Below are 24,017 nucleotides of genomic sequence, written 5' to 3'. Positions count from 1 at the left end.
ATGACATTATTGAAACTATCACAGTGGGTGTCCATCCCTTCAGTATCTTGTTCCTTCTATCCTGAGTGAGAGAGGATGATATGACTCCCAATATCACAAGAAGTGTACAACCGCCTGTAATATAGTTCCTAACATCTAGGTGGGGAGAGGATGATATTACTGACCATATCACAGGAGTGGTGAAACCCCTTCAATATTTTGCCTATGATCCTGAGGGGAGAGGATGATATTACTCCCAATATCGAAGAAGGCGTACACCCCCCTGTGACACTACGCCCAATATCCACTTTGGGAGATGATGACATTATGCCCAATATCCCAGGGGATGTACACCAACCTTGGGATATTGTTCCTTATATCGAGAGGGGGAGAAGATGCTATTGCTCCCAATAACGCAGGGGCTGGGGCTGTACACCCCTCCTGTGTTATTGTTCTTAATATCCGGAAGAGAGGATGATACTACACCCAATATCGCAGGGGGTGTACACCCACCCAGTGATGTTGTTCTTAATGTACTCCACATCCCACCACCAGGGATATCATTCCTAATATCCAGGGGAAGAGAGGATAACATTATGCCCAATATTGCAGGGGAGTATACACACCCTCTGTGATGTTGTTTCTAGTATCCAAAGGTAGATACGATGATGTTACTGGCCATATCGCAGGGGGTGTACACCCTTTTGTGATATTGTTTTTGACATTCAGTGGGGGAGAGGATAACATTAATCCCAATATCGCAGAAGGCATACAGACCCCTGTTATGTAGTTCCTAACGTACAGGGGAAAGGGAAGAATATTACTCTCAACATTGCAGGACGTGTAACCACCCTGCCCCCCGTATATTGTTCCTAATATGCAGCGAGGTGGAGGCTGAGAGTACTACCAATATCCCAGAAGGTGCACACACACCTGTGATATAGTTCCTAATATCTAGCGGGAAAGAGGCTGATTTTACTTTCAATATCGCAGAGGGTGTACACCGCCCCCAGCACCGGGGTATCATTCCTAATATGCAGACGGGAAGAAGATGATATGGCTGACAATATCGAAGGGGGTGGACACCTCTTGTCTGATATGGTTCCTGATATCCAGGGGGTAAGTGGTTGATATTACTCCCAATAAAGTAGGAACCGTACAGCCACCCTGGGATTTTGTCCTCAATAACAACAGGGGAGAGGTGATATTACTACCAACATTGCAAGGGGTGTACACCCTCCTGTGATATTGTTTCTCATATCCAGGAAAGGAGAAGATGGTATTAGTACCAATATTGAAGGGATGGACACACCCCATGGAATATCGTTCTAAAGTTACAGGTTGAAAGAGGATGAGATTCCATCCAATATAACAAGGAGTGTACACCCCACCTGTGATATGAGTAGTAAAACCTAGAAGAAGAGAGAATGACATTGCTTCCAAAAACACACAGATTGTACACCCACCCTGTGATATTGTTCCTGTCATCTAAAGGAAGAGATGATGATACTACTCCCACTACCGGAGAAGGTACACACCCGCTGTGATATTGTTCCTCATGACTTGTGGGGGAGAGCATGATATTACTTCCAGTATGACAGTGGCTTGACACCCAGTCTGTGATACTGCTCCTAATTTCCAGTAGGTAAAGTATGATGTTCCAGCCAAGAAGTAGTGGCTATACTGCCACCCTGTGATATTTCTCCAAATATTCAGGGAAACACAGGACGACATTATCCCAAATCTCCCAAAAAGTGTACACTCATTGTGTGATATGGTTCCTAATATCCGGAGGTGCAGAGGATGGTATTCGTTCTCCTATCGCAGGCTGTTTACACACAACCTTTGAAATTGTTCGTAATATCCTGAAAACAAGAGACTGCTAAGAATGGACACACATTGCAGGAGGGATATGGGGAGTAATAGCATCCCCCTCTCCCCACTGGCTATTACGATCCACATCGCAGGGCAGTTCAGGACACCAGCCCTGCCCCAAACTTGACCCAGACATTGAGTGTCATGGGACCACTTCAGGGTGGGTGGAAGCTCAGCTCTAAGGTATCCTTGCTGCCAAAGACCAACAGTTCCTACTAGTTTCAATCTGGCCACAGGGTCTCTGTTGGTGAGACAGGTGACTATGAGGCAGACACCCTGAAATTTAGCACAACAGAGCTCAACGCCCCATGAGAGGCACCATAACACACAGACTTTGCAGACATACTAGCGAAGGCCACAGCAGGCCCTGAGTGAGGAACAAACTGACCAAGATCCTGGGGTTCTGCCACACAACCCTTAAACCAGGGACTGGAAACTGTTTCCCTAAAGAGCTAGGAGTCGATATTTTCAGCTTTGCCAACTGACCTTTGCCTCAAGGATGCAACTCTGCCATGGCTGCACAACAGCAGCCTTCTGCAGGTGGCCTGTGAAGAGATGGGCATGACTGCACCCCCATCAAACTTTACTTATGGACATGGAAACTTCTCAGTGTCATGAAGTGTTATTTTTTTATTTGTTCAACCAGTTGGAAATGTAAAATCCATTCTTGATTCACAGGCGACAAGAGCAGGCAGGGACAGGCCACCCCTTGCCGACCTCTGGAATGAGCTTACAGAAGGAAATGACAGGCTGGGCCAGCGCGGCCTCCTCACAGCAGATTCGCTGCAGGAGGGTCCTTCGTAGCAACCACTTCTCATCCTTCATCTTGGCTTCAAGTGCAGTTCAGGTGGAGAAAGAGAGAACAGAACCGGCCTCAGCAAGAAGAAGGGAGATGCAGGGTCAAGCAGCCGTGTGGATCCATCACACTCAACATTCACACCAAGCGGAGCACAGGCAGGGCCAGCCCGGTGGCGGGAGAAGTGAAGGCTCTCTGGGGTGGGGGACCTCTGGGTGGGCAAGATTCTCTACCTAAAACTCAAATAGAAGATCTACACAGCAGTAGTTACAGAAAACACACACTAACAAAAAGGCCAAAATAAAAATAGGACACCAAGTTTGGCCAACCGGGTCTCACAAGCCAGTAGGTAAGAAAGCCCAGAAGGGCCCACCAGAGGTGCTGGGGGTGGGTTCCTGCCTGCAGGGGGCCTGGGACACCCCATTCCCACAGATGAGGACCCAAGCTTTGGGGAGGAAGCTGTCAGAGTCACCCAATGAGCTGCTCAGAGCTGGAGCCACAGAGCAGGTGAGGAGCCCTGGCCACGTCCCCATGTGCACTGAGGAGCTGGGGTGGGGGCATACCCCCAGGGGCCGATGCAAACAGTGGACCGCGGGCCCTCCTCCTGCCCAGAGGATGCTCAGCTCCCAAGGGACCACCAAGGCCTGGAACCCAGGGACATACCACCTGACCATCATGCCCAGGCCTCCTGGACAAGGCAATGTCCAGTACAGGCAGGCAGTCTGGACTTGGGGCCAGTACAGGGGTGGATGGTCCTGCTAGGCAGGCAGGCCTCCTTCTCCCTACCAGCTGGGCTGATTGCACTGTAGTTTCGGTTCTGGCAACATATTGTTGCCCAACTTGGCCACACCAGTCCCTGGCTCCCTGGCTAGGCCCAGTGCTGTCCAACCTACCTACACAGGCCCCACACACCCAGTGCCCACCAGGCTCTGTCAGCCAGGAGGACCCATGCTCATCCCCTGAGGTATCCGTGGGAGCCTGCATCCCACAGGGACACACAGCTCAGGGCCAAACTCTATGGGGGCCTCTTGGTTGTGGTGGTAGGTGTTGGGCGTAATTGACCTCCAGCCCTCCCATCCTGTACACTGTGTTTTATGGGGATCATTCAGTCCTGGGAGCTTCCTTGGGACTCCAGAAGGAAGAGAACAGGGTGGTCATGGCAGCCTCAGCCCCAGGCTCTGGGCCAGAAGTTGATAACGACCAATTGAGAGCAACCACTGAATTCGATCCTCTTACACATACCCGCGAAGTTGGCGAAGAACTGAATGTCGACCATTCTATGGTCATCCAGCTTTTGAAGCCAATTGGAAAGCTGAAAAATCTTGATAAGTGGGTGCCTCATGAGCTGAGCAAATATTTTAAAAATCATCCTTTTGAAGTGTCATCTTCTCTTGTTCTATGAAACAACATTGAACCATTTCTTGATCAGATTGTGACATGCCACGAAAAGTGGATTTCATCCAACAGCCAGCTCACTGGTTGGACTGAGAAGAAGCTCCAAACCACTTCCCAAAGTCAAACTTGTACCAAAAAAAGGTCATGGTCACGGTTTGGTGGTCAGCTGCCGGTCTTCTGATCCACTACACTTTTTGAATCCTGGTGAAATCATTACATCTGAGAAGTATGCCAAGTTAATCGATGAGATGCATGGAAAACTGCAGCACCTGGAGCTGGCACTGGTCAACATGAAGGGACCGGTTCTCCACAACGCGTGACCACCTGTCATACAACCAGGACTTCAAAAGTTGAATAAACTGGGCTGTGAAGTTTTGTCTCATCTGCGATATTCATCTGACCTCTCGCCAACCAACTACCACTTCTTTAAGCATCTTGACAACTTTTTGCAGGGAAAACACTTACACAACCAGCAGGGTGCAGAAAATGCTCTCCAAGAGTTCATCGAACCCTGAAAGCATGGAATAAACAAGTTTATTTCTCTTTGGCAAAAATGTGTTCAATGTAATGGTTTCTTTTTTTTTTTTTTTTTTTTTTAAAGACCTAGTCTCACTCTGTCGCCCAGGCCAGAGTGCAAAGGTGCAATCTCAGCTCACTGTAACCTCTGCCTCCTGGGTTCAAGAGATTCTCCTGCCTCAGCCTCTTGAGTAGCTGGGATTACAGGCAAATGCCACCGCGCCCGGTTACTTTTTGTATTTTTAGTAGAGAGGGGATTTCACCATGTTGGTCAGGCTGGTCTCAAACTCCTGACCTCCTGATCCGCCCGCCTCAGCCTCCCAAAGTGCTGGGATTACAGGCGTGAGCCACTGTGCCCAGTCCATTGTAATGGGTTCTATTTTGATTAATAAAGATATGTTGCAGTCTAATTATAAAAATTTAAAATTCACGGTCCAAAACCACAATTACTTTGGCACCAACCTAATAATAGAAGAATTAAAAGAGGCCTTTATATTAGAAAGCCCATGGATGATAAAATAATAAAGAATATTACAATTTCCATAACCGCAAAGTTATAACTTAGACCAACTGAATGAATTAAAAGACACAACCTATTGATACTAAAACACAGGAGAAATAGGTTATCTAAATATATTGATATCTATTTTAAAAATGGAATCAGTACCTAATAACCTTACAGAAAACCTATATATTCCAAAAATCTGACATTCTGTCATGTTGTTCTAACTGGTGGGATTCGGAGATTTCCATTTTGATAAGAACATAGGTGAGTCGCACACACTTACTTTTACTGCTCATTGGTCAGGAAACCTATGTCCATTATAGGATACTCAGAGCGATGCGTTTTGGAGAATTTAGGCAAGATAATATTATTTACAGAGTTAAAGGAAGGCAACCTGTTTTATGTACAGTAATTCCTCATAATATCACAGTGGATACCATATTTAAACTTTTGGGTATCCCCAGGTATAATTCTTATTTGGGCCACATGTGAATTTCAGACACGGAGGCTGCCCAACTTTGGTGGCTTTCAACAGATGTGGAAGTTAATTCACAACCTACTTTGTGGAGGCATAAAATTCAATGAGCACTCATTTAGCATTTTATTTGAAATATTATTTTTGTAAACTTTGTATTTCCAATTAGGTGAAATTTTAACCTGTTTCAGTTCTTATCCACTTTTTTTTTCCCCCTGAGACGGAGTCTTGCCCTCTCACCCAGACTGGAGTGCAGTGCATGGTCTTGACTCACTTCAACCTCCGCCTCCCAAGTTCCAGCAATTCTCCTGCATCAGCCTCCCAAGTGACTGGGATTACAGGTGCCCACCACCATGCGTGGCTACTTTTTGTATTTTAATAGAGATGTGGCTTCCCCATGTTGGTCAGGCTGGTCTTGAACCCCTGACCTTGTGATCTGCCCCCCTCAGCCTCCCAGAGTACTCGGATTACAGGCCTGAGCCACCGTGCTTGGCCTCTCCACTCTTTTTAGGCAGAGGGGAGCAAGGTTTGCTTTAAGTTAGGAGGGACTCCTGTGTACCCAATCCATTTGTGTAAATTTCTTCTTTCAGAGTTCTCCAAATCAGCATCACCATTGTTAAAGGCCTCCCACATGGTAATAATTGTGCTACAGGGTTTTTCGAACATGAAGTTTATGTTTGGCTGAATTAACCTCCTTGCTGTGGCACAAGGGGGCCATAGGTGTTTTCACCAATTATGAAGCGGGTTCACTGTGCAATGGCTATCAACTTTTCTGAGTACAATGAGACCAAACACATTCATACGTAAATTCCATGAAGTGAATTTATTACTTACAAATAGCAAACAAAAGACAACAGAAGTCCAGGATTCAATATGAACCGCTACCACAAGATCAGGAAGGCTATCCAGAGCAGATGGATGGAGTTTTGACTGTAAATGCTTCACTTGCACTACAACTGAGGGACCCCAGAAAGCAGCTCATCTTGGGTTTTCTCCTACGATGTGGTTTGCTGGACACAAGCGTTAAAGGCCGTTCTGTTTCGAGCAGGGACTCTAACAGAGCCTGGGCTGTTCTGACCAATGTCACCAGATTATCAGGATATTGCATTCCCAGCATATCATACAGTTATCTTGAGAACTACCAGTAGGAAAGGGAGGAAAATGGCCCTGCACCCTTCAAACTGAAGGATCAGGATATTTGTTGTGACAGAGGCACAGACAGTAGCGACAGAGTGTTCTTGTGAGCCATCTACTAGTTCTCTTGACCAGAGCATGGCACCTGACTGCTTTTCTCTTTCCTTTCAATGGAAACTGTTTCAGAATATTTTGAATATTTTTAATTTCTACATCTACAGAGTTGAGGCACACGATCGCTGGCAGTGTAGACTCTCTGTATAGTTACAGGAAAGAGTTCAGGAGCCCATCAAGCCACATTGGAGGAGACCACCTAATCCTCCAGAGACTGTCACTCCATCTTCCTGGGGTTAGCTCCACATGCAGTAAGGCCATTATGTCTAAGGCCAGCAAGACTTGCAATCCGAAGATTCAACTTTTGACATGCTGATAAGCAGCAGTGATAAGAAAAGCCCACACACTGGCTAGGAATTTTTCAATGCAAGCAGCTGAGATGCTTCTTCATATGCTTCGATAGTGGCTAATATCAAACTCTTTCTTCCCATTTTCATTACTCATCAGTGACTGAACCATGAGGCACCATGGATGTACACCTGATCAGGAGGGTGTAGCGGACAGCGGCAAGGGGAGCAGCAGCACAAGAAACAAACAAGGCCACTACTTCTGCCTACATAATAACTATTGATTGGAGTGTACAATAATTAATAATGTTCACATGGCTGCCCTCAGCATACAGAGATGGTGACCAGAGTAGATGCAGGGACTACAGAGATACAGCCGGATTCTTGCTAATTAGGACTGAAGTGTCGGCTTATCTGCTGTGCTTCCGTGCATTAATAAGCCAGGGCCTCAAAACCGCCTGCTAAGCACAGGTCCAATGTCATGCTGGGGTGCAATTAAACATTCATGTCTAGGAGATGAGAGCGTTTTAGTGTGGGAGAAGATGACAACACCTGAAGAAAACAAAACACTGTGCAGACCAAACGGAAGGCCCATCATCAGCTCACGGTTCTGACTCAGGTGACTGCTGATGTGTTACGGAACCATCAGCCGACAGCAGGTAGGTCAAGTTGAGCAGGTGTCCTTCATGAGGGCTGGTCCATTCCATTTGTGTTGTCAATTGTTTCAATACCGTCTCATGCACCCCACTGGTGAGGAAGGAATTCGCACCCTACTTTTACTGGCACCGTTAAACACATAACATCTCCTACTAAACAGAAAAACCAGTCATCAGTTATTAATTACATATAGGAGAATGGTGTAAGTTCCCACAGGCCCAAACACGGATTAACTTGGGAGCAGAGAGTGGTATCACATTAAAAAAGTGAGGAATTTCCTTTTTTTTTTTTTTTTTTTTGAGACAGAATCCCGCTCTATCGCCCTTGCTGGAGTGCAGTGGTGTGATCTCGGCTCGCTGCAAGCTCTGTCTCCCGGGTTCATGCCCTTCTCCTGCCTCAGCCTCCCTAGAAGCTGGGACTACAGGCACCCACCACCACGCGCGGCTAATTTTTTGTATTTTTAGTAGCGACGGGGTTTCACCGTGTTAGCCAGGATGGTCTCGATCTCCTGACCTTGTGATTCACCCGCCTCGGTCTCCCTAAGTGCTGGGATTACTGGCGTGAGCCACCGCGCCAGGCCGAGGATGTTCCTTTGTTCCTACAGGAGTACGTGATTGGTTTGTCTGTTGGCTGGTAGGGAACTGAATCATGTGACACTGACTGGTAAGACTGTAATACTCTAAAATACAATATATAAACCATCATACCATAATGGTGTAATACGATCTACTACAATACCAAAGACATCGATGAAAAGCCCAACGCTATCATATGTGACTGAGAGACTGAATGCTTCCTCCCTCAGATTGGTTACAACATATCCTCCTATCACAGTCCTCTCTCCTTCATTCAAAGTGAACGATCCAAATAACAGACAGAAATAATAAAGAATAAAGGGCAACAGATGCAAAGAACTCACAAGATGATACTCTATGGTAAACTTTATGTACTTAGGAATTAATACCAACTCAGTATTAGCAAAAAATAAACATCTTTACATCAAGAGTACTTTTTCCTTTAACAAGGAAAGGTGGAATGTGTATAATGAACAAGAGATAATCAAAATTTTCCAAATGAGGCTAGTAAGACTATCCCAACAATTGACAATCATTATTCACTGGTCCATTAATCACAGGGCAATACATACAAATGAAACTTACCTGGCCAGGTGTGGTGGCTCATGCTTGTAATCCCAGCATGTTGGGCGGCCGAGGAGGGCAAATCATGAGGTCAGGAGTTCAAGACCAGCCTAGCCAACATGGCGAAACCCTGTCTCCACTAAAAATACAAAGAATTAGCTGGACGTAGTGGTGGGCGCTTGTAGTCCCAGGTACTCAGGAGGCTGAGACAGGAGAATCGCTTAAACCCAGGAGGTGGAGGTTGCAGTGAGCTGAGATCGCACCACTGCACTCCAACCTGGACAACAGAGTGAGACTCCATCTCAAAAAAAAGATAATAATGAAACAAAAAAATTAAACTTACCTCCATGTTAGAAAAACATCAAAATTCAACCATGAATCCAGCACATTATCAAATGAATAGACAAAAATTCTACCAACAAACTTAATATCATTATCTATGAAACTCAAGTACTACTGCTTAAAGAGCATTTACAAAACTCTCACCTCAAGGTTTCCCTGCAAAACAAGGTGAAATGCATTCTCAAGACTCTTTAAGAATGAGTCACGGAAAAAACAATATACTTGTAACTTGTGTAACATTTCATACATTTTTTCAAGCACTACACGATAACTAATTTGCATTAGGCTTTCCAAATTAGAAAAGCTTCACTTATAGAACTTCTTTCCTGTGGGAGTTTTCACATGACGTTTCAAGTAAATGTGAAAACTGAAAATATTCTTGCAGTTTCTAAACTATTAGAGTTTTAATCCTGTGTACGTTCTTGTATTTACAAGGTCCAGCCAGCTATAGTGTGCATTTTCATTTGTCCTTGAGTGAGGATGAGAGAAATGAAACATTCCCAGATTCTGGACATTCATAGGGTTTTTCTCAGGAATGAGCTGATGTCTTCAAATGGAACTAACACAACTGAAGGCCTTACCACAAATTTAGATTCAAAAGGCTTTTCTCCACTCTGAGTCCTCCCAAATCTTCCAAAACAGGAAAATCTGAAGGCTTGGCCACATTTCCTACATTCTTAAGGTTTCTCTGCAGTGTTAGCCTTTTCATGTTTATGAGGGAATGGGAAAGAGTAAATGTTTTACCACATTTCTTACATTCAAGGGGCTTTATTTATTTGTTTGTTTATTTTGAGATGGATTCTCACTCTGTCGCCAAGCTGGAGTGCAGTGGCACAGTCTCGGCTCACTGAAACCTCCGCCTCCTGAGTTCAAGTGATTCTCCTGCCTCAGCCTCCTGAGAAGCTGGGATTACAACCATATGCTACCACACCCAGCTACTTTTTGTATTTTTAGTAGAGACGAGGTTTCACCATGTTGGCCAGGATGGTTTCGATCTCCTGACCTCGTGATCCGCATGCACAGGGCTTTCCCCAACCCAACGTTGCTTTTTATGTCCTTGAAAAAGAACTAAGACAACTGAAATGTGCCACCATGCCCAGCTAATTATTTTTATTTATTTGTTTTGAGACGGAGTCTCGCTCTGTCGTCCAAGCTGGTGTGCACTGGTGCGATCTCTGCTCACTGCAAGCTCTGCCTTCTGGGTTCGCGCCATTCTCCTGCCTCAGTCTCCCGAGTAACTGGTGTTAGCCACCGTGCCTGGCATTATTTTATTTTTTCTAGAGACAGGGTTTCACCTTGATGCCCAGGTTGTTTCACGCTGTTTTAATCCGGGCTGGTTATGAACTCCTGGGCTCAAGCAATACACATTCCTTGGCCTCCCAAAGTGCTGGGATTATAGGCTGAGTCACTACACCCAGCCTCTATATCATGACTTCTTTCATGGCGAGTAAGATGACTGGAACGAATGTAGGCTTTACCGCATCTCTTACATTCATAGGATTTTTCTCCAGTATGAATTCTTTCGTGGAGGTGAAGGGAACTGAGACGACTGAAGGCTTGGTCACATGGTTTACATTCATAGGCTTTCTCTCCAGTATGAGTACTTCTATGGTTACAAAGGGAACTCAAATGACTAAAGACTTTGCCACATTGTTTACATTCATAGGGTCTCTCTCCACTATGAATGCTTCCATGGTCACGAAGGGAAGTGGAACAGCTGAAGGCTTTATCACATTTGGTACATTTATAGGGTCTTTCTCCAGTGTGAGTCCTTTCACGCGTCTTAAAAGAACAAGAAAATCTGAATGTTTTCCACATTTCTTACATTCGTAGGGTTTCTCTCTAGTGTGAGTTTGTTCATGTATTAGACAACAACCGGAAACAGTGAACGCTTTACCACATTGTTTACATTTATAGGGTTTTTCTCCTGTGTGAGTTCTCTGATGTCTTTCAAATGAATTGAGAAAATAAAAAGCTTTCCCACATATCGTACATTTATAACTGGATTTCCACTGTGCATTATCATGTGTCTTCTAACACCTGGAACAGAAATGAAGAGTTTCCCATACTGTTCACATTTATAGTGCTTCTCTCCATATGGTTTGTATCCTGAGTGAGCTAAGATGTGCCTATTAAGGAGAGAATGACGTACAAAGACTTTTCCACAAATACTTCATTCACATTGTTTTAATCCAGCAGAAATGTTCTCATTCAGATCAAGCATTGGAATTTGGCTGACAACAGTCCATACTGACTACCGTCTTTGCTTTCACACAGTCTCTGTATCATATGATTTCTGTAAAAACAAATGTAAAGCACGTAATTATTGCTTGGTTTAATAACTTTCTACTTACTAATAGGTCTTGGACTTACACTGCTACCAATACCAAGGAAAATGCTTTTTTTTTTTTTTTTTTTTTGCCATGACTGAATTATTTGAAAGTAAATGGGTTACTACTGAAAACACAGCTACCACTTGCATGGCTATGACCAAATTAGTAACATTCATGTACACAATTTTGTAGTATTATTTTCAAGTAAACTGTTTTCCAAACACTGACTGCTACACTGAAGTACATTGCATTTCGGGTGAAATTTTTCTAAAAAGAAATAAATTTCAAGTGACTCTCATTTGTTTTGATCGCTTGTTTTTAAGTTCATGACAAGCTAAGATTCCTTCAGAGGACTTTATTTCCTCTTCTCAGTGCAAGTTATCTTATCTCTTTCCCAGGTTTTTCGAAGTGATCTTCAATATTCTGGTCTTTCCATTTGTTTCCTAAAATACAGACCCACAAAATTATCATGAATTATTACAAACTATAGAAACATTACTAGATTTAATGTTCATTGTACACAGTGCCCATGCCTGATTTCTTCACCAAATCATTCCCTTGCCACATTCCAAATCACAAATAGCACTGATGATAGGGAAATACTTCTGTAATTAAGTGAAATGTGTTGTCATTCTCAGCTACAGAAACCGGGTTCCTGCAAGTTTCCTGCATCACTTCTCTGCAGAGAATCTTCTGAGAAGAATCTAGCAAAGCCCATTCCTCCTGGGTACAGTTCACAGCCACATCCTCAAAAGCCATGGAGTCCTAGAACATTCCACACATGGGGATAGAAGGATGGGTGAGACTGACAGCACTGGGAATCTGTACTCAATCCATAAGCTGTTTGCATGATTCTAAAATTTCCAAGCATTTATTTTGTGCCTTGATTGTCACAACTCTTACTCTGTTCACACATACTCCCTCCCATACAGCAGTACTAATGCTAGAATCTAACTATTCAAAAAGGCAACAGCAAAGTAGAAACACCCATCTTATTAGAGAATCCAGGGAGTAAGATGTGCTGCTAGGAGTTACCTTTTAACTTCACTTTGTACATTTCTAGTATCTGTCATAATAAAGTCCTACCTGATGTGCATAAGAAAGTTAATATTATCAGTCCTGAGACTACTTATTCTTAAAAACGTCTGCTCGCAAAGTTCCATCTTTGTATTAGTAACTTACATTTTGAAAGGGATTCCACCAACCCTAATAAGAATGACTCACTGCATGTAAATGGCTTATGCAATGTATTTGCCAAAACTTTTTCTGCTGAAGGTCTATTATTTTGTGTCACTGCAGTGGTGCTTAGGGAACCAGACACCAAAACACTGTCTGAACACTAAGTGTTCAATGAGTTTCCCTGGTAGACAATATTTTACACGTGCTGTCACTTGTTAACTGGGGAGTTGAGCCCATTCCATGTGATTACACCAAGACAGAGTAGGCTCGTTAAATTTAATTGAGTAGTAAATAAAACCAATAATTGATATTTGACAATACTAATAGAACAATTTTAAAAATTTCTATTGCACAATGTCAAGGCAGAAAAGAATAAGAGGAAATACGACACACGTTTTTAAAAATGACATTAATGTCATCACTTCCAGATGCTATTCCTATGAAATCACATAAATTCCCAAATCAGGTTGTTTTTAGGCAAGAAAAACTACTTTTTCACACGTAGTAAAAATGACAAATGTCTAATGATTTTTAGCCATCTAAAAAAAGAGTGATGGCTTGTCTAACATACTTCTAAGATTTTCAAACGAAAATATTCAGGACAGCACAGTATTAGCAGAGAGATGAGCAAGCAGACCAAGGGAAAAGAAAGTCTTAATGACCCAGCATTTATATGGAAAGTTAAGGAATGATAGAGTAGGCACCGTAGAATAGAAAAAGAAATCACATGCACTTTAAAATATGAGGCAAACCAGGCTGGCATCTACTTGGGAAAATGCATTGCATTCTTCTCTATTCCGTGAGCCATAATCAACTTATTATACATTCAAATATGAAAGATAAAACCGGAACACTTTCAGAAGTTACAGGAAGATTTTTTTTTATGAAGGATTAGGCAGAATTTCTTTTATGTAAGAAAACAGTGATAAAGGAACAGACAAACTCAAACATATTAAAATTTAGGGAATAAAAAGAAAATACAATGGGCAGGGCATGGTGGCTCATGCCTGTAATCCCAGCAGCTTGGGAGGCTGAGGAGGGCGATCACCTGAGGTCAGGAGGTTGAGATCAGCCTGGCCAACATATCAAAACCCCGTCTTTCTGTTGTTTGTTTGTTTGTTTTTTGAGACAGAGTCTCACATTGTCGCTTGGGTTGGGGTGCAGTGGCAACATCTTGGCTCACTGCAACCTCCACCTCCCGGGTTCAAGCAATTCTCTTGCCTCAGCCTCCCGAGTAGCTGGGATTACAGATGCCTGCCACCAGGCTCAGCTAATTTTTTTGTATATTTTGTAGAGACAGGGTTTCACCATGTTGGTCAGGCTGCTCTGGAACTCCTGACCTCATGATCGGCCCACCTTGGCCTCCCAAAGGGCTGGGATTACAGACCTGAGCCACTGTGTCAGGCCTAAAACCCCCTGTTTACTAAAAATACAAAAATTAGCTGGGTGTGGTAGTGGGTGCCTATAATCCCAGTTACTCGGGAGGCTGACATAGGAGAATCACTTGAACCCGGGAGGCGGCGGTTGCAGTAAGCAGAGATGGCGCCACTGCACTTCAGCCGGGCTACAGAGCAAGACAGTGTCTCCAAAAACAAAAGAAAACAAAACAAAACAAAACCCTCGAATATCCAGATAAGAGGATACAGATGTGTCCACTGTCATTAATTCTTCACCATGCTACAAGAGGGAAACTGACATTTTGGTGAATCTTTGTAAATGATCAATTTATCTATCACACTTTTATTTCACCAGTAACATTGATAAAGCTAAGTCCTACAATTCCATTTGAAATTACCCTTAAAAAGAACAGACCTTTAAAACTTACTACACTCACTCTGGGGAAGAAATAAATACGAATTTTTAGCAAATAAAATACACCATTTTACCTTGCCTCTTTGGAAATAGTATGTTTATCTTTCAAACTGTACTGATAAAATGTATCTTACAGTCAATGAAAAACTGAAACACAAATAAGCGGACAAGCCTTTTCAAGGTAACAAACTCAGGGAGAGGCAGTGCTGACTCCAACACAGAGCTTTCTAAGTGTCACGGCAGCCATTCTAGTCCCCCGGCACACCCATCCTGTTCAGTAAAGTGCTCAGTGACCACGTAGGAGGCACTGGCACTGCTCTTTGTCCTCCTGTGCGCCTTCAGTGCATTTTCATGTTCAGGTTGTTGCACATCCTCTCTGGGGTGGGTTTTCCTTGTCCTTTGGGACAGTTTTTCTCTCTTCACAAGTCTGAGACAATCTAGAGAGCAGAAATCATTTCTGCCTTTTCCTCTCAATATCAGTATCCCATTGGCAGACCATCAATGTGTCTCCGAGGAATAAAAGCTCCTGCTGGAGGAACAGTTTTAATGACCTAACTTTAATGACATTACGTTGAATTGTCCATTCATTTTAATGTCCTAAAATTTTAATAATCCCAAGGGGTCACCATGTTAGATAAAACTATACCAAGAGATTCCTCCAAGGCCAAGAGCATCCAGCTGCTCCCCTGAGAGACTCTACCCCCTACCTCAGGCTGTCCTTGGCGATGAGATGACCCCGGGGCTGATAGTCACTAGACCCTCCAATAGACATGGCCACTGTGGGTATCCTGGGTCATCCCCAGACAGTTTTAAAATTCCACGACTAGAGAAAGACAGGAGGGTGGCTGAGGACACAATACCCTGTAAAGTTTTCACGGAGGGACCTCAACCTAAAGACATTTTGGTAATATGTACACTTAGGAAAGATGAAAAGAAGAGAGGCACAAAGATTTCTTTTACAGTAGAGTGTCAGATGATTTATTCTGCACTTTCCTCTCATGTAAAATGCTTGTAAACAGAAAAATATTTTGGCCAAGGTGGCCCACGCCTGTATTCCCAGCACTTTAGGAGGCCGAGGCGGGAGATCAATTAAGGTCAGGAGTTCAAAACCAACCTAGCCAACATGGCAAAACCCTGTCTCTACTAAAAATACAAAAATTAGTTGGACGTGGTAGTGGGTGCCTATAAGCCCAGCTACTTGGGAGGCTGAGGCAGGAGAATCGCTTGAACCCGGGAGTCAGAGGTTGCAGTGATCTGAGACTGCACCATTGTACTCCAGCCTGGCGACAGGGCGAGACTCCGTCTCAAAAAATATATATATATGTATATATATAATATACATTTATAATTATTACATGTAGATAGTATTTGAAGTCATGGGACTGACTGTAGGTAGAAACAAGAGAAGGGAAGGAAGTTTGTATATTTATATATAATTATATAAAATTAATATACATAATTATAATATATAAATATATCGTATAGACTGGGCACAGTGGCTTACACCTGTAGTTCCAGCAATTTGGGAGGCCGAGATGGGCAGATCACCTGAGGTCAGGAGTTTGAGACTAGCCTGAGAACATGGAGAAACCCCATGTCTACTAAAGATACAAAAATTAGCCAGGCGTGGTGGTGCGTGCCTGTAATCCCAGCTACTCAGGAGACTGAGGCAGGAAAATCACTTGAACCCCGGAGGTGGAGGTTACGGTGAGCCCAGATTGCGTCATTGCACTCCAGCCTGGGCGACAAGGGTTAAACTCCGTCTCAAAATAAATAAATAAATAAATAAAGCAAGAAATATGTATTTATGTCTAAATATATAATTACAATACATAAATGTGTATATAAATATACATTTATTATAAATTTATTAATATATGAAATATGTTTATTTCTGAGATAGGGTCTGGCTCTGTCACCCAGGCTGGAGTGCAGTGGCACTATCATAGCTCATTGGAGCCTTGAACAGATGGCTCAAGGGATCCTCCCACGTCAGCCTCCTGAGTGGCTAGGACTGGATGCACAAACCACCATGCGTAGCTAATTTTATAATTTTTTGTGGAGACAGGGTCTTCCTTTTTTGCCTAAGCTGGTCTTGAACTCCTGGGCTCAAGTGATCTTCCTGCCTCAGGCTTCCAATGTGTTAGACGTGGGCCACTGCATCTGGTCTAATGCATTTTTTAATTTGCGAGTTCATATTATTTGATATTTTTAAGTACTGAATGTGTTGAACAATCAACTTGCAGAATTCCTGAACAATGGATGGTCAGCTTTCATGTCCTGGTTCAAATCACCCCAGCACACCACGGCTAGAAACCTTTCAGCCAACTTCCAATTATGTGTCCCGGGGCAAGACAATGTCACTTGGCCGATCCCCACTAAGAGGGACTCTGGAAAGGCAAGAAACTATTCTGTTCTCTATAATGGAACCTGACCAGGGAGAAGGCAGCTGGGAGGGCCAGCTGGGTCCTCCAACCAGCAGTGTCCACCATCGACCCACTGCCCTAGAACTACACCGTGCTGGGCATTTGGGACACTGTTATGAGCAAGAGTTTCCATTTTTATTCTCATGGGACCTTCATGCTAGTGGCAAGAGACAATTTTTTTTTTTTTTTGAGACAGAGTTTTGTTCTTGTCACTCAGGCTGGAGTGCAATGGTGTCATCTCGGCTCACTGCAACCTCTGCCTCCTGGATTCAAGCAATTCTCCTGCCTCAGCCTTCAGAATAGCTGGGATTACAGGATTGCACCACCACGTCTAGCTAATTTTTGTATTTTTAGTAGAGATGGGGTTTCACCATGTTGGCCAGGCTGGTCTGGAACTCCTGAGCCACTGCACCCAGTCAAGAGGGAGATTTTAAATCAATAAGTAGAATTGTGATGAATGCCAGAAAGAAGAATGTGTGATGGGGAGGGGACCTAAGTTATTGTCTCACATTTTAACACTTTTGTAGGCAATAACTAAAAACTGAGAAGCTTAAAACAAAACACACATTTAAGCCAATTTTGGCAAGCTAGTAGTTGAGCACATTTTAGCGCATCCTGTGTTTGGGATCTCACGCCAAGCAGCTGGGAGGCATCCTCATCTGAGGCTCCACCAGGGCAGAATCCATTTCCAGGTCCACTGAGGTTACTGACAGAATTCATTTCCTCAGACCCGCTTGGCAAGGGCCCAGCTTTTTGCTTCCTTGCCTACGGGAGCCCCTCCAAAGGTCCTTTCTCAGCACAGCATCTCCTTCCTGGAGCGTCTGCAGGCGGAACCTTCCCCTCTAGTGTGCGAAGGTGATGCACCGTGACATCCGATTGCTTTTGCCAGGCTCTATGGGTTAGAAGCCAGTCACCGGTTTTGCTCGTACCCAAGGTCAGGAAGACTATGCAAGGGCATAGGTTATTGGGAAGTCAGTCACTTTAGGGTGTGGCTGCCACCACTGAACTTGGTGAGAATTTAAGGGTTGGTAGGAGCTGGCCAGGTACAGGGGTGAGGGTGTGTCAGGCAGGGGTGAGGGCATGGAGGGGGATGCAGAGGCCTGCATCCTGGAATGTCCTTTCACTCCCTGAGGTTTTGTTCTCCTGATCCCTGAGTATATCCCAGAACACGGTGGGGCCCTAGCAGGGGAGAGGTAGGGAAGCATGTGTTGTTCATCTGGGGAGCTTGTTAGGCAAATCAGATTAGGGGCCAGGCTTTCAGAGTGTGGGAGTGATGAGTGTACAGGTGTCTGTGGGAAAAGCGATGGGGATGGGGTCAGCCCCAGCCACCATGAAGACCTTAACTGTGCATCCACCCATCCCAGCAGCCTCCCTGAGTGAGTGCCTTCAGGGTGCAGGTCCTGTTTTGCACATGGAAGTGAATCAGAGTGGGACACTGCCTTGCCTCAGAGAGGTCACACTTCTCCTTCTTCTTCGTTTTTTGTTTTTTTTTTGTTTTTTTATGGTTTTTTGGTGTGTGTTTTTTTGGGTTTTTTTGTTTTTTGTTTTTTTTAACTTGCAACAGAGTCTCACTCTGTTGCCCAGCCTGGAATGCAGTGGTGTGATGTTGGCTCACTGCAACCACTGCCTCCCAGGTTCAAGCAATTTTCCTGCCTCAGCCTCCTGGGTAGGGTAGCTGGGACGATGGGCACGCATTACCATGCCTGGCTAATTGTTGTATTTTAGTTTCACTGTATTGACCAGGCTGGTCCCAGTCTCCTGGCCTCAACCGATCTGCCCGCCACAACCTCCCAAAGTGCTGTGACTACAGGCGTAAGCCACCACACCGGGCGAGAGGTCACACTTCATGCCAAGTGGGTGGCAGCGACTCAGACAGCACCCCAGCTGTTGCTGGGAGTGAGGGGTGCTCAGTGTCCTAGGAAGGCAGAGGGCTGCATGAGAGGTTCGGGGAGGAAGGACTGGAGGAGGATTTGAGATTTTCACCTGAGCAGCTGGGTGGATGGAGGGGCTGTTTACAGAGAATCACAAGAATGTGGATGAGCAGGTTAGGGCACTAATAAAGCACTCTGTTTTGGCCCGCGGAAAATTGGAGATGCTTCCCTGTGTCCAACTGGGGCTTTGGGAAAGGTCAGGGCTGGGCATCTGACTGGGATGGATGTCTCTGGCTGGCAGCAGAGCATGTGGATGGTTTGTGAAGCCCGGAAGGGCATGAGATTTCCTGTGGCAGTGCCCACTGCAAATGGAAGGGCATTTGGCCTGAGCCCAGACATATACAAGTTGGGCAGAGCAGCTATGGAGGTACAGAAAAACCAAGGGTGTGGGGGCACATGAAGCAGGAATCTCAAATAAGATGAGGAAAGAGGTTTTAAAGACGATCAGGGCTGGGGACAGTGGTGCATGCCTGTAATCCCAACACTTTGGGAGGCTGAGACGAGAGGATAGCTTGAGGCCAGGAGTTTGAGACCACCCTGGGCAACATAGGGAGACCCCATTTCTATAAATAAATAAATACCATTGGTACTTGGCATTTCGGGTGGGGAACAGCAAACACATGAAAGCTCTGAGGCAGGAAAGGGAAGTGATTAGTGCTTGCTCCTGGTTCCTTTATCAGACCTTAAAGAGATGCAGAGACATTTCAGGTACTCCTTGGCCGAGCTCCTTCAGGGAAGGCCTAAGTTCGCTTCTACTTCCCATCTATTAATTTTTTTTTTTGGAGACAGAGTCTCACTCTGTCGCCCAGGCTGGAGCACATGCAGTGGCACGATCTAAGCTCACTGCAACCTCCACCTCCCGGGTTCAAACGATTCTCCTGCCTCAGCTTTCCCAGTAGCGGGACCACAGGTACACGCCACCACGATCGGCTAAGTTTTTGTATTTTTAGCAGAGATGGGGTTTCATCTTGTTGGCCAGGCTGGTTTCGAACTCCTGGCCTCAAGTGATCCACCTGCCTCGGCCCCACAAAGTACTGGGATTACAGGCGCGAGCCACCGCGCCCGGCCCTTCTTCAGTCCTAACGCCCACCATACGTGCTTCCAAATGTTTGCTGAATGACAAGGTGAACGAGTGAATGGGACTACGTGACTTCCGGTAGCAGGCAATCCTATTCCTTGGACCTCAGTTTCCTTTTTTGTAAAGCAAGCCTGTCTCTCGCTCTCTGCCCTAAAAGCCTGAGTTCTGGGCTTGAGATGAGCGCGTCCTGTAGACCAGACTGCAGGTGGACGTTGAGCTGGGTCTTCTAGAAGGCCAGGATCCGGTCAGCTCTTGGGTCCAGTCCTCCCGCGGGACCCGGTACGCCCAGTCCCAGCACCGCCCCGCCCAGCCTCCATTTGTTCCCCCAGGCCCCGCCCTCTCCGTGCAGCTCGCTCTCCGTTGGCCGGGGGGCGGGCCCTGGGCGCCCGCCTCCGCTGGGGGCGGGGTGGCGGGCGGCGGGCGGGGCCGTGTGCACCTGCAGGGTGTGTGTCCCGGCCGCAGCCCCGCGCCAGCTGCAGCTCCTTGCTCCGAGCCGGATCCTGAGCGGGGAACACGCGCTGAAGCGGCGGCGGCGGCCCCGCCCCAGGACTCCATTGTTGAGGCTGCCTCCGCTCTGTAGGCTGCTCAGCTGCGCTCCAGTCGGCCCAGGCGCCGCGGCGAGGAGCGGGCCCTGTGAGCGGGCGGCCTGAGGTGAGACCGGGTGACGGAGTCTGCGGACCGGGCGGGGTTCTCTACGCCGGGCGTGGCGGCTCCGAGTTGGATTCCACAGGGTCCGAAGTCGGGATCCGAGGTCCTTGCGCCTGGGCTTTGTCTCGGCCTCGTGTGGCACCGGGGGCTTCGCGCCTGCTGCGATACCGCGTGGGCCTGCGCGGGGGTCCCTGTCGCCCTGCGGGTGGGGGCCGGTCCCCACTGCTCCCCGGCTCCCCGCGTCTGCCGCGGAGGGGACTGCATGGACCCGGGCGCTGGCTTCTGAGCCGAGATGACGTCACTGCACTCCAGCGTGGGCGACCGAGTGAAACTCCGTCTCGAAAAAAAAAACTTGGTAAAGTGTTTTACCCAGCCTAGGTACGTGTGGTAGAGCCGAATGAAAGCTTAGAAAAAGATGACTTGAGAACTAGCCCAGCAGAGGAATCAGGTGGGATGTGTTGTTACTGAGTAAGTGAAATTTGCACCTGCTTTCTCCCAGGCCTCGTTGAGTTGTGTACAACAGAGAGCTCAGGTGTTGGGGGCAGTTGACCGGTTGAAGAATGCATTGCTATTATGGGAGGAACATTGGGCTTTGAAAAAGCAGAACTGGATCCACGTTCTTGCCTGGTAACTCTAACTATCATCTAGTTTGTAAAGGGGAATGCAGTTCACTGAAAAATTCTTATGACAGTGGGGAAAGGATTGGGGCGTCTGCATTGGTTTGTGTAATATAGGTCATATGAACGAGCATTTAGGCTGGAGGCAGGCTTTTCATCTCTCTAACTTTACTTTCACAGGACAATTCCATCATGATATGAAGATTTTTGAGTCAAAACTACATTATTCTGCTATGTGTTTCGGGGCAAATTTATACATACAATTTGCTTAAATATTTCAGATGATACGAGAATATACGTGTGGGGTAAAAAGCTGAAATTTGCATTCCGCCTTCTCTAGAAGTAACCATTGTGAATAGTTAACTCTGTATTCCAGCTATTTTGTATACTATAAATACACTGTGAACATTTGAGTGTATATAGACATGTATGTTACACACAGTTTTAGAGATGGAATATTGCTGTGTTGCCCATGCTAGTCTCAAACTCCTGGGCTCAAGTGACCGTCTCGCCTCAACCTCGCAAAGTTTTGGAATTACAGGCATAAGCCACCGCGCCTGGCCTGCATGAGTATATTTACTAATTGCTAAGTTACTCTGTTCAATACGTGTCTATTGAACTCCCCCATGTACCAAGCATTGTTCTGAATACCTTATATGCACCAATTCACTTAATTTTTAGAGCAGCTCTATTATTGTGGCCCTTTTACAGTGAGAAAACTGAACCACAGAGAGGCTGGGGACGTCGTCTAACATCACACAGCCGGTGCTGTTGGAATTGAGGTTTGAACCCAGACAGCTGGCTTCAGATCTCTTATCTGTTATCATAGATGGCACACCCAAACCTTAGGGCCGCCTCCCAAGCCTTGCCTCCGATACGGGCTCGCCTGAGCTCTGCGAGAGCCGTGTATGTGAGGTTTCTTTCCTCTTTAAGAACACAAGTCTTGGAATTGTCGCAGACCCTGGTAGGACCTCTTGAGGACCAAAAACAGGGATTCTTCAAGCCTGCTCCAAGGGCCAGATCTCTGATTGAGCTACTTGGAAGGTAGACGTGGAAGACAGTAATTTTACCAGAACAAAAAGTCAGGATGGCTGGGCTGACTCGGCCAGATGCAGTGGCTCATGCCTGTAATCCCAGTACTTTGAGAGGCCGAGGCAGGTGGATCACCTGAGGTCGTGAGTTCGACAGCAGCCTGACCAACAAGTTGAAACTCCGTCTCTACTAAAAATATAAAAATTAGCTGGGCGTGGTGGCAGGTGCCTGTAATCCCAGGTACTTGGGAGGCTGAGGCAGGAGAATTGCTTGAACACGGTTGGTAGAGGTGGCAGTGAGCTAAGATTATGCCACTGCACTCCAGCTTGGGTGACAGAGTGAGACTCCGTCTCAAAAAAAAAAAAAAAAAAAAAAAAAAGAACAATGGGGAAGGGGAATGGCTAGGCTGACTCATAGGGAAGAGGCCCCACAGCAGCCGTAGGACCTTGGCCACTTGGGTGGAAAAGAAGGAAGGAAGAGCTTCACCCATGGCGGTGACCTGGACTGCAGAAACCACACTAAACAGTGCACATCCTGGAGCCTGGCCACCCCATTTGCCTCTCTTCTCCTTGGGTAGAGGGTGTGCGGAGCTTTCTAGCCTGGAGGCTGAGCAGCGCAGCTTCTAACCAGGGTAGGCGTTTGTCTGTCCCTGGGAATACAGACAGCATTCTCATAAGCAGCCCAAATCCTCCTGAACAGCTTTTTGTAGGGCGGGGCGGGGCGGAGGGTCATTTTGACTCGTAGGTACCTTTTCCACTTTCACTGCTGATAACTGTGTTACAGATTAAAGTTTTGTTTTTGACACTGAAGAGGGCTTAAGAGAGTGAGCTATTATGGCATATCTAAGTCTGCTAAAATAGAACCACGGGGTAGTGTAGGAAAATCTCTTCTAAATTATGGATCATATATGGTGAACGTTAGAAGTCATGTGTACCTAAGTTGAAAAATCAAAACATGTCTTGTATTTGGGTGACCCCGGTAAGTCTGGATGTCACTGCGCCTTGTGTGAACACAGGATGCTGAGGTGTAGGGATCAACAGGCTTTTTCTGGACATCTTCCGCTTCTCTCTTGGAGTAAAGTGGGGCGACAGTAGGAGTGCACAGCTGTTGGGCCCCTAAATTTGTCAGCTGTTTTTCCTGTGGGATTCCATTTAATGCAATCTTGGAGGTAAAATTATTTTATTGAAGATGAAGATAGAGGCTTAAAGAAGTTAAGAAAATTGTTCAAGGTCACGTCAATTTTTTATTTTTATTTTTATTTTTATTTTTATTTTTTTGAGACTCAGTTTTGCTCTTGCCCAGGCTGGAGTGCAATGGCGTGATCTCGGTTCACCACAACCTCTACTTCCCAGGTTCAAGTGGTTCTCCTGCCTCAGTCTCCCGAGTAGCTGGGATGACAGGCATGCACCACCATGCCAGGCTGATTTTGTATTTTTAGTAGGGATGGAGTGTTTCCATGTTGGTTGGGCTGGTCTTGAACTCCCAACCTCGGTTGAACCACCCGACTCAGCCTCCCCAAGTGCTGGGATTACAGGTGTGAGCCACCATGCCTGGCCGAGGCCATGTAATTTCTTAAGTGGAAACATGAAGTACTTGATGAACCCAGAAGTTTGACGTCAAGGCCCTTGATCTTTCCATAACACGTGGTTCCTTCCCTGGTTGGTGGGAGTGACTGAAGAACTTAAGGAAGCTGTGTTTTGTGGAAAGAGGACCTGAGGGGTGTATGGTCTTTCCAGGCTTGGAATCT

At 45.7% G+C, this 24,017-nt stretch overlaps 1 pseudogene; it reads right to left on the bottom strand.

The window, feature by feature from the left end:
• Positions 1–10,567: 10,567 nt before the first annotated feature.
• LOC106996237 (uncharacterized) lies at positions 10,568–17,030 on the bottom strand (annotated as a pseudogene).
• Positions 17,031–24,017: the final 6,987 nt, after the last annotated feature.

The sequence above is a fragment of the Macaca mulatta genome, chromosome 15 (genome assembly GCF_049350105.2).
Source record: "Macaca mulatta isolate MMU2019108-1 chromosome 15, T2T-MMU8v2.0, whole genome shotgun sequence".
NCBI classification, from domain to species: domain Eukaryota; kingdom Metazoa; phylum Chordata; class Mammalia; order Primates; family Cercopithecidae; genus Macaca; species Macaca mulatta.
Note: the sequence above shows the minus strand (reverse complement) of the source record. Positions and strands in the feature narration are given on the sequence as shown.